The sequence below is a fragment of the Neopsephotus bourkii genome, unplaced genomic scaffold (assembly GCF_033783945.1).
Source record: "Neopsephotus bourkii isolate Nb327-2 ecotype Australia unplaced genomic scaffold, CSIRO-AGI_Nbou_v1 NB_107, whole genome shotgun sequence".
NCBI classification, from domain to species: domain Eukaryota; kingdom Metazoa; phylum Chordata; class Aves; order Psittaciformes; family Psittacidae; genus Neopsephotus; species Neopsephotus bourkii.
In genome coordinates this window covers 2,662,674-2,674,860 of record NW_026900624.1, presented here as the reverse complement: position 1 = coordinate 2,674,860, position 12,187 = coordinate 2,662,674, and positions in this window count along the sequence as shown.

Genomic DNA, 12,187 nt, shown 5'->3' with positions numbered 1-12,187 from the left:
TCTAATCAGAGCAGTGTGAATAGTAACAAAAGGGAGGAATGAGGCTTGTATAAAGACTTAACACAGGTATAATTGGATGTGACATTGTAATTATCAGGAAGTGTAAGGTGTGCCCACCTCTCTGTGCACAGCAGAAGCTTATGGTGGCTGAAAGAGTTTGCTGCTCCACTTGCCACAGCTTCTCCACTCGACTGTTGGCACAGGTAGTTTCAAACAGCTCTCAGAAGTTATTCAGAAGAAATCGACCCAGACTTGAAGTGGCTCTCTGCTCCTGGATCCTATTATACTTAAACGCCATCAGCCACAGAATCCATCTGACCCATTAAGGCAGATGAGCCCACTCACAGTGGGTATGTCTAGCTTTAAAAAGGGCTTTCAGGAACTGAGTGAAGCTGCAGAAATGTTAGCCCTTTCTGTCATGCCTTCCTCATGCAGACTTGCTTATTCTGTCATTGGCACTAGATGCCTTTCTTCTTGGGTATTACTGGCTTTTCAGCCCTCAGCATTCTCATTATGTAGAAAATACTGAAATACTGCTATCTAGACTTCTTCTGCAATTTGACCTTTCATGACACTCAAAACTTATGAAATGTAGTCCAGAAAAAAAAAAAGAAAAAGGGGTAACCTATGTGGATGTATGTCTGTTAAATTACTGCTTGGAAATACCCAACTCAACATGCACAATATTTACCTCTGTTAGCAATAAACTCTTGTGACTACAATAATATAGCATCTGTTGTTGTTATGCAGTCTCACCCCTTAATTAGGCACAGATGGTCTTCGTATTCCCCGTCTGGTCTAATTCTTTTGCTTTTGAGAAGAAAATATGAACCAGTTTTGTTTGTGACCTATTCTTGGAGGTAAATTCCTCCATATCATATACTGGTTAAGACATCTTGCGTGTCTGGTAACACAAGACATACCATATATATTTCAGATATACCAGTAGAAAGTGCCCTTATTGCACTTAGAGGTACAGAGAGAGGAGAAGGGTGTACATTGGAACTCCCAATTCTTACCTTGTGAAGGACATCAGTACATGGTTCATCTTAAAGATCCAGAGACAGTGGAGGTTGAAGAATATTTTTAGCAAGAAAATGAGTATAGATTCTGTATGCCCTATGTGCAATGTTTTCAAGGATGGTTCTGCTTTAGTTATTTCCTAAATGTGTTTTAACCCTTCTTAAGTCCCTCACTACTACCAAAACCCTGAATATTCCCTACAGTTCTTATCCTTTGGCCGTCATCTGCAATTTTATTCAATTATTAATTGATTATTAAATTATTAATCATGGCATTAATTAACAGGCTGCTTCACTGCCTTTTTCACACCCCCAATAAAATTGTCAAAATCAATCAGATTCCATAACAACTCTGAGACAACCTGATAATACATTTTATTCATACATAATGATCTAATTAAAACTTTTTATTTATGTGTATTTTCAGTCTGCTTGTCAGCACAATCCTTTATTTTTCCTGATTCTTAAGAAAGTCACTAATAATGACTCTTCTGCTCATATGGATAGCATTTTCTAAGCTATTCCCACTGAAGTTCTAGTTCTACAGATACAGATTTAATGAGCAAAATTATTACTATCCCACAGTTATGTTATATCTGTCTCTAATATGACCACTTGAGACAAGATCCTCAGATTCAAACCTCACTGCAAGCAGTGGAATTATTTTGACTTCAATATTCCCTTGATCAGAGAGTGTTTCTTCTTTGCAACGCTAGGTACAGCTTTCAACCAGTAAAGTAGAGAAATGTGCATCCACAGCAAGCTCTTACGTTGCTATGGTCTTTAATGAGTCCCACTATGTCAATGCTATGGAAAATGTGGGCAGTCAGCAGTTTGGGATTTGACCCTGCATTTTCCTCAGATGGGATCACTCTTCAAAACTCTCTAGCAATTTTGTCTACATTCATATTGATGTCTTGTTAGGGTTGGCTTTAGTAAACTCTACTTTCAGAACTGTTATCATTCTGAGATTTATGTGGCATGGATTTAAGGCAGACACAACTGTGATACACTTTAAAAAAACATGATCCTTGAATTTAAATATAGAAGGAATATTCATCAATAATCTAGCTAAATCTATGTATTTTATGTAAGATACAAAACTTCCGGTGGCAGGGTGCGTGTTAGCCCATGCTATAGTGCTTGATTTCAGCAAGTTCAGGGTGTGAATAAACAGGAAACAATGTGATCCGTCTTGGAAAGGCTATTGCAACCTCTCGATGATGAGCCACACATTTTTGGGAAAGACAATTCTGAAAATGAAAGTCTTTAAAACTAGAAAGAAGCTAATTAAGGAGGTGGAACTAGCTCACGTCAAGGTGTGAGAACAAGCTGTTCTTGTTCACATAGAATCATGGAATCATAGAATAGTTAGGGTTGGAAAGGACCTTAAGATCATCAAGTTCCAACCCCCCTGCCATGGGCAAGGACACCTCGCTCTAAAACATATCACCCAAGGTCTCGTCCAACCTTGCCTTGAACACTGCCAGGGATGGAGCATTCACAACCTCCCTGGGCAACCTATTCCAGTGCCTCACCACCCCAACAGGAAAGAATTTCCTCCTTATATCCAATCTAAACTTCCCCTGTTTAAGTTTGAACCCATTACCCCTTGTCCTATCACTACAGTCCCTAATGAAGACTCCGTCCCCAGCATCCCTATATGCCCCCTTCAGATACTGGAAGGCTGCTATGAGGTCTCCATGCAGCCTTCTCTTCTCCAGGCTGAACAGTCCCAACTTTCTCAGCCTGTCTTCATATGGGAGGTGCTCCAGTCCCCTGCATGCTGTTTGTTGGTAGACATGTGTTTTGGAACTTACCGATATTTTATTGCAGTCCATAGCTTCATCCTTTCCTGGAGATCCAACTCTCATAACAGGATAGGAGGAAAAGACTCACTAGTGATGGTGTTTCTAAATTTTCCTGTGTAAAATATCTTGGTCCATTCAGTAAACTGTAGAGGCTTTAACTGAGCAAATACAGAGAACTTCTAACATTTTCAACCCAACACTTAAACAGAAAGTCAGCTTTATCCTAAAGAGCCAACTCTTAAATTAGGATTATTTAAAAAAAGTTTTCCAGTAGCTACTCCTTTAAAGAAGGGACAAACAATCATGACAATAAAATTATCTTGACTCTTACAGGTGTGCTGTAAACTTTCCTCTAGCATCTCATTTTTTCCTTCTTTTCCATCTGTTCTGAAGCTTTTTTTAATCATTATTTTAAAAAAGACAGTTAAATATGACTGGTACAATTTAAATCTCAGCTAATTCCACAAAACATCCCTCTGTTGATGCTGGGAGAATTTTTTCTCTTGTTGATTTGCTACATCTAATCTTTTGAGAAACAACAACGTATTTTCATGAGAGTTTGGAAACACTGAAGGTCAGTAAGAACACAAACCTCTGAGGACATTTAGATCTAGAAGTGTATTCTTACTGTCAGGGCTCTGATTAAGAGCCTGAAAAGGGGAAGATTTAGTTTACAAAATGTGCACTTTGTTATAAAACTAAAACAAATAAACTGCACAGACTGGATTAAGAGTTTTCTTTTTTCTTCTTTTTTCTAAACAAGAATAAATAAATACACTCATCATGTGACTTGTCCCTTCAAATGCCATGTAGAACTGGTTCCAGTAGATGGAGCAAGAAAACAGAAGGAAAACAATGCCACATACCTCGGGTATTCAATGGAGGTGGACGAATTCATGAGGCAGGACATGAAATGCACAAACGTTCATAAACCATCAGAGGAGAAAGTATTTCCAAAGCTACTCCATGGATTCAAGCGCAGTCAGAAATACTTTTCACGTAACTGAGCCTGACAGGAGGTTTTGTGTTGTCTTTTTTACATTGGCTAAGTAGATGAAGAAAAATAACCACTTGGGATTTCCTCCAAAGCCAAGAAGATAGATTAATTGTAACTGGCTTGTTATTCTCTTGGCTTTAGCAGAGATTAGGACAACTTAATCCTTTAACAAAAGATAATGCTGTGAAAAAGTATTCAATGAGGCAAGCTTTACATATTCCATACGATGTTCAGCCTCTTCTTTTCTACTGCCTCTCTCTCTTGGCTCTGTGTGTGTTGCATGTTACTTTGCTCATAAATGAGTCATGCATCCCAGCGAGCATCCAGTGCTGCAGGAAACATGGCGAGAGGCCCTGAACAGGCACAAGCCATCTGAGCAGCAGCTCCTGAGAGACACTGTAGCATCTCAGGACCCAAAATAATGCCAAGGCCTTCATTTGAGATCGTGCTGGATTTTTTCTTTCTCCTCCCCCAAGTTAATCTCTTCTAGGAAAGACAAACCAAACCAAACCTAAAACCAAAACATTTGTTTTTTTGACCTCTCACTCAAATCAGCAGTTATTGTTTTAATTGGATTTATTTATCACAGAAGCCTCCGGCTGCCGACCAGCATGAGGCCTGTGTTCTGTCACTGGCCCAGGAAGTCTGTTACACCCAGCTTAAGGGGAACATCTGCGAGCATTGCTCCTTTCCCTGCTGGGGAGGGGAAGGGTGTCCTTTCTCCTCCAAGCTCACGGGAAGTCAGCTCTTCCTTTTGCTTCTTCCCTAGCTCCTAAATCTGTGACTCAGCCCTATGTGATCATCCCCACCGGCATGGCTAAAAACACAAGAAAAATATTGCAAAGATGCTCAACTCCTTTAAAACTGCCTCCTTTTTAAAAGGTACTTTTCACAGAAACTTTTTGTTTTCCTGTGCTTGTCAGATGGGAAGACCTGAATGGAAAGAGATGTTGGTGCTGGGTTTGGACTGCACAGCTGCCTCAAATCCACAGCTGGCCAGGCTGTGACCAGTGATTCAGGTGGAGTATGCAAGTAGTGGAAATGTGACTCCTTTGCTGGGGCTTCCGTTCCGGGGCCAGCAGCAAGTCTGTGTGCATGCCAGGGATGATGTGGGAAGCCCTTTTGTCATTTCCTTTAGTGGGTCTGCCTCAGCTTCAAGGTACGCAGCTGTGATTTGTGACCACGTTGATTCATGTACATGTGATCTATGTACAGGCTTGCATGAGCCCCAGCATAGGATGGTCTGTGCTTGTAGTGCGTTAGACATCAGTGGTTCCTTCTGCTCCATGTAACCCCAGCAGCTTTGTATGGTTTCCTATTTTCTCTTCCTTTTGATAAAAAAAGTTGTCTTTTCTACCAATTTCTTCTCCTTCATCAGGTTCAAACCCCTGGGAAAGGAAGACTCCCTTGTCTCCTATAAAAAAATCCCTTTAGTCAGATGCATTCTCAAGGTCCAACGTTGCAGATATCACTTGCAGGCACACATGAAGCTGAGAAGTCTGTTCTCCAGCGACATCTGGAGAAGGGTATAGGGAAAGGCAATGGAAGGGTTCCCTCATGCAGCCCCAGCCTTCAAGCGCGTATGCAGATATGCACTTATATCTGAGGGCATGGGGCAACATGAGGATTGTGCACACCTGGTATGAAGAAGTAAACACAGTTCTTCTCTTTCTTCCCCTCCCCCTTTCCCTTCAGTAAAAGCAGAAAACATCTGAGTGATGAGAACATATCAGGGAGGAAGAGAGCCAGGGAGATAGGACACTGTGCTCACATAGCATTTTACAGCTGTTGACTGCAACCACAGGGACACATAACTGCATGGAGACCTTCCCAAGCTGTCCAGGGCCATACCTTCTGTCCAGGAAAGCAGAACAGTGAGCAAGAGATATGAGTGAAGAACAGGGAGATGTCTGACGCTATTAATTAGTCTGTATTTGTAGAAGATTCTATGTCTGGATACAAACATTTCCACTTCCAAGATGTCGCATAGTTAGCCATGTCAGTCATTCAGGCATCACTGTCTTGCAGAGCACATCCTAGCAGGGCACTGATGGCACATCTCAAAGAAGCATATGGGGAAAGCTGTTGAATGAGGATTCTGCTCTGAATGTCTGTAAATAATTTTTAATTAATATCAACTTGGAAAAAAAAAATGTTTTGCTTGTAGATGTTTGTGATAGGAAAGGGTGGGATTTGTTAAATAAATAATTCCTTTTGAATTATACACCAGGTCTAATTAAGAAATACCAAAGGGACAAGCAAGCATAACATCAGGTTTAAAGAAATATCTAGCTAAAACATAAGATAAAAGTAGTATTTGAGAATACCAAAATAAACAGCGTGTGTGAATGTTTTTTTTGGGATGAGCCAAGGGAAATATTTTCCTGGGTTTTGGCCCATACAACATGCAACAGATGAAACCAATCTGGCTGCTCTTTTGAATGAATTACACAATTAGTGGATAAATTCAATGAAAAGGAGATAGAGCTGATGCTAATGCAAAGTCTGAAAGTCATTTGAACAGTAACACCTTGTAAATCCTGATGCTTGGAGCCTGTCTTATCTTACAATTACCTTCCTTTGTTGCTGGTGTAACTCTTTAGATTCCAGGGGGCTCAAACCTGATTTCACCTGTTTGAAAGAGAAAAGGGCTCTTGATTCTTGGCAAAAAGTTTTAGATGTTTCAGCTCTACTGACAAGACTGCATTTGCTGGAGGATTTTTCACTTAATTTTAAAGAGAGACGCAATTATCATCTCTAATCTGATCCTGAGGAAATCTATTAGTCACAGTCTTGCTCCTCAAGCCATCTAGGCAGCCCAGTGGATCCTCTGTCCTTATGATGTTGCTAACAAGGCTTGCCTAAAGCCTAATGGGTTTCATTCCAACAGCTAATAAATGGCTTAAAACATGCATATGCTGAAGGCAATGCATGGTTTCTCAGTACAGCATCATGGATATGAAGACCAGACATCCCTTTAAAGTGACCACCTGTTCTCCTCCCTCAAATGCCAGCATAAATCAGCCGCATAAACAAAGCAGCAGTGAGAGGAGAATCTCACTTAAAAACAAGGTAAGAAAATACATATCCCATGCTCTGTGCCACTGCTGAGACACACTCCCCATCTGTTCCTGCTCTCTTTCTGTGTACACCCAGGGTAACTTCAGTTACCTCTGCAGAATTACTCCAACTTGACAAATGAGATAAAACAAAACAGTGAAGGTGAGATATAAGTGTGCAAAATGCCTGTGTGGCACTTGGTGAATATTAAACGCAAAACAGGCTACAACATTGTTCTTGTACACAGGTTTCTATTAAAATACAAAATTTCCTTCTATCCACAGTATAATCTGTGCTGCTACTGAAATTTTTAACACTACTATTCAGGAAGGATGTTTTTTCAGTATTGCTTGTGCATATCCTTGGATTATGTGGTTCCCAGACATAAAGCTATATGAAGCTGGAAGTAGGTTTGGGAGCCTATACCAGCAACACATGAACAAATTATGTTATAAAAGCACTGTAACGATCAAAAGCCCCCCATGCATTTCAAGTTAAGGAAATTAAAACTTTACTGTTAAATTGAAAAAGAAATCCAAGAGTGTTAATAAAATCCACAACAGTTAAAGTATATTCAAACACTTAGTTTTATTAGAGAAAAAGTATGTGTAAGACATATTGCATTTTAAGATAATTTCTCTTAATGTGAACACTGAAGTGTATTAATGATAATCATATGACTATTGCATAAAACTATAACTGCACAAACTTGCACATTCTCAAAAAAGTCATTCTGTACTTAAAATAAGAGTGCGAACAGATCTCCTGCTGTGGCTTAACACAAGCATCCAGCTATGAGAGTGATGGACTGTACTTTAACAATCTGTGGATAGAGAAAGAGGAAGGAATCGGGTCTCGAAACTGAAGGCAAAGCCTAAGCAATAAAATACCAGTAATGCCCAATAACTTTGTTTCTGTCTCTGCCCAGAAAGACACGGGTCAAAAGAATATTGTGTGTCCATCCCTTCTCAGCTGAGGCAGAAACAGAGCTATCCCACATTCCTGAGGTGAAGAAAGCACAAAAAGACACAGAAAGATTTTATCTTTCCCCTTTGCACATCTGCCTTGTGTTATCCCCAGAATCTCAGTGTCAGAGCATCTGAGAAAAGGAGTTGGAGTATTATCTGCACCAGCAGAGCTGGACATTTACAGGTGGGTTGACAGGGGTGCTGTACGTAGCACTTTAGGGACAGCACTGCTTGCTGAATGGGCTCTTGCCTGGAGAAGCCTAACCTCTACATATAAGAAAGTCTATTTTTTTTCCATCAGAAATGTTTGATTTTTGACATTTCCTCTGTTAGAAACATGGCAGTATTGTCCCACCTTAGGCTCTACACATAGCTGTGAAAGCAAATGGCAATATTATCTTTCCCTTCTCCCTTCTTCTCTTGACATAGTCTTAGAGGACTTAGATCTGTTTCTTAAACTATCATTCCTATACATGTATGCTAAGTATATATTAATACTCGATCTTGACAGAAAGTGGTGTATAGGTCAGATCCTTAGCCTTGGGCAACTGAAAGAAGTCTACTTGTAAATCTGTGTCCTGGTTTCAGCAGTAACAGTCATTTCTCTCCTTCTTGGTAGCTGGTGCAGTGCTGTGTTTTGACTTTCAGGCTGGGAACAGAGCTGATAACAATGATGTTTTGGTTTGGCCAAGGACTTTGTGAGCCTCATGCTCTGCCAGGGAGGAGGGGAAGCCAGGAGGAAGCAGAGACAGGACACCTGACCCAAACTTACCAAAGAGGTATTCCATACCACAGCACGTCATGCCCAGGATGTAACTGGGAGTGACCCAGAAGGACACAGGGTCTTCTGGGTCAGACTCGGTGTTCAGCGGTTGGTATCGTATTCTCTTCCCTTGTTATTTTCTCTTATCATTGTTGGTGGTGGTGGTAGCAGTGGTGATTTGTGTTGTATATCAGTTGCTGGACTGTTCTTGTCTCAACCCGTGGAAGTTGCATTCTTTCTTCTCCTCCCCATCCCTCCGGGAGCGGGTAAGGAGAGAGCCCCGAGGGGGGGAACGTGGGTCTCAACTGCTTCCAGCCCAGCACCACTCACTGGGAGTGAGTGAACAAGCTGTCTGGCTGGGTTTAAACCACGACAATGTGAGTAAGAAGATTTAAACCAAATGTCTTCTTTGTCTTTAGGTCAGATCAGTTTGACTTTTTTTCTGTTCCCCAACCCCCATTTCTCCCATTTACAAAAATAAGTACAAATTTTCAGAGAGGAAATGTGGATTGTTTCCTTCTCTACCTTAGAAGCTGCTCTGTAAAATGTTATATATCCCACAAAAAAAGTTATTCAGAAAAGGTGCTGAGCATTATAATGGGAGAATGAAGTGTTATTCCAGCCAGCCTTTGAGCTGGGTTGGGATCTCCTTTCTGTATTAGCATAACTTGAAGTAAAAACTGGGACCAGATCTCCCTTTGCCATGTGTGGTATTACGCAAGTAAATCTATACTCATCTCAAAGTGTCAAAGAAATAAGCCTTTTAATAATGGCTAAATGCATGGTTAATGTATTATATTACATGGTAACTAGTTATGGAAATATGCCAGATTGTGGTAAATGGAAAAGGATGAGGTAGGCTCTTTATTTATGTATTACATACCATAATTATCACATGCATTTGAACCTTTTTTTTTTTTTTTTACATTTCCCATTCTTGTCCTATTTTGAATGTTACTCCCAGGATTTTAAGAAAATATGTAATAAACACTGGTTAAGCCTTTGCAGTAGTTGTATAAACTCTTTTGCATCTGTCAATTGATCTGGGAACATTATTTACAGCCATAAATGATACTTGTGAAATTAAATATAAGGAGACTGTGTCTGACTGATGGAATAGGAGAGGTAGCTTATTTTCCTCCTTTTCATTTTTAAAAAAGGTCTCTACTTCGACCACGTTTACATCCTGTGCAATTATGGCAGAGCTAAATTCCCAGATGTAAGTGTACTGCTTCCATCATACATTACTACTGACGTTCAGCACTGGTTATCCAAGCTTTCATCTCTTCATCTTTAAAACACTGCCATCTGTTGTTTCCAGACGGTTCAGTCTTCTGTTTATCCAAAACTGTGTCCAGGCCATATGGAAAAAATATCTATTTTCAATTAACCATCATATTTTCTTAAAATATACCAGAGTGATAAGAAAAAATAGGCATCACGCGTAGATGTTCATGAAGGACATGATAATTTATTATGAACTGTAGTTTCAAGATTCTGACCATGTGGTGATTCAGTATGCTCAGATACCACAAAAGCTGGCCAATTTTGTAATAATGCAAACATGCTTAGAGCATTTGAATGCTGCTATCATATAGCGATTTCATTGGTACTAGCATATTGATCTAGTAATTTCCATCTGACACTTTTCTAGCCAGGCCTTTTTCAGCATTTTTCTTCTGTGGTCAGAAATTTCTCACATCTTGCTACAGGCTTCATGTGACTTATTGCAGATTTTAATCTGATTCCATAAACTGCCGATTAAGCCGTTCAAAACCCTTAACTATTATATTAAGTTTGTGATGTTAGAAATATGTTAAAATGCCATAAGAATGGCAGTTCATGCTGCCTTTATACTTATGTGAACAAGCAGTACAGACTCTGGTGCAGCCCAGATGTCTGTCTTACACACATTTGAGAGGTGGGTTCCTTCAGACTATGTCCAATCTGTTTGTACTGAACTCTGTTAATGACTGTAACCTTTCAAGTATAGTTCTGGATGCATCTTCCAGGTTAGTTTTCCCCAGAAGTGATCTTGGCTGTGTGCTATGAGACCATATTGCAGTGTGAACTAAAGCAGAGACAACGAGGATATTACTTTCAACACAGAGCTGAAATGAAGGGGGTGAAATCAGTCAGTAGAAGTATTCACCTAAGAATCCAATGAAATCAATCCCATCTTTTCTTTCCTGAATCTGAATTTCTGATATAAATAATGTTCAATGCTAAAAGAGAAGGAGATACCATGCTTGGGCAGAAATAGATTTCTTCAGAACTAAAAAAAAATAATAAAAGGATGTTATTCTTAGGAATGGACTATGTGTGTCATTCCCCAGTTCAAAGGAATATTTAAAATGAGAAGTTGAGTTTCCATTCAAAGCTATCCTCTTTGATGCAGGATAAAGGCCTGCCCTTCCATCCTTCAAACAACTGCAAGATTTTCTCCTCCTGAGTTACAGTCTTGTCCTCCCAGCCGCCCACAAGAACCAGCCTCCCCCAGATACAGGCAGATTATGGCTGTGTAAAGTGACCCAAGTTGAAACTAAAGAGGAAAACAGGTGCCAGGTGGCTAGAATATGTGACTGCCACTGGTAGAATCAGAACAAAGCTATAGTGATAAATATGTGTATAAAAATGGGGAACAGATGCATCAAGACTCAGGGAAAACACCCAGTCAGAGCTTGCTTTTGATTGTCCATTTGTGTAAAAGAATATGGACTTTAGCTCCTTCTTTAGTAGGATGCTTCATGGCAGTAGGAAGGAAAGCCACCTCTGTGGATTTCAAGGCAAAATATTATAATGGCTGAAGGCAAGATGGTGCAGAACTGCATGGATATTTTGAACTGTTCTTCACCTCTAACTTTACCAGCCATCAGTGCAGGCAGCCATCAGGGAGAAAAAGAAAAGACAGTTTGGGACAGATGTGGGAAATCCTGTAGTCAAGATCAAAATCTAAATGCATGCTAAGTGTACACATAATGCTAATGTGAGTTGTACTTAATTAATCAGAAAAGAAACAAGCCCTAGTTGAACACCTTCCTTTCTGGTAGCTAATTACATTCTGCTTCTAGGGTTGAAACAATGTTGGATATGTTTTTTGCCCACCAGTTGTGGTACTTCATCCAATTTTCATCCATTTGAGTGTGCTCAACTGTATATACACTGCAGCACCAGAAAGGAAAATTTAGTGAGTGCTGTGCAAAACAGGCTACATTTGATGCAAGGCATGGAGAACTTAGTATCTTCCTTTATCCATTTCTATAGTTTTGGTTTTGTTGTGTTTTTTTTTTTTTTTTCGTAATAGTCAAAAGAACCCCTTAGCAGGTGGATAGTCAGAATGATCTTAGGTTTTGGATTTTCCAGAACCTTTAAGCTCTCTACTTCTTTCTGTAAAGCTCATCTCTGTAGAATATCATGCTTTCTATCAATCAGACCACTTTACTCTCATAACCTCATTCAGGCTCCTCCGAAACTACTTGTTTTAAAAGTCTTCAGTGCTTATGCCTTAGTGACAGGGAAGTGGAGAACCCTGAGTGATATTCCACATATTAATCTTTAGGACAATT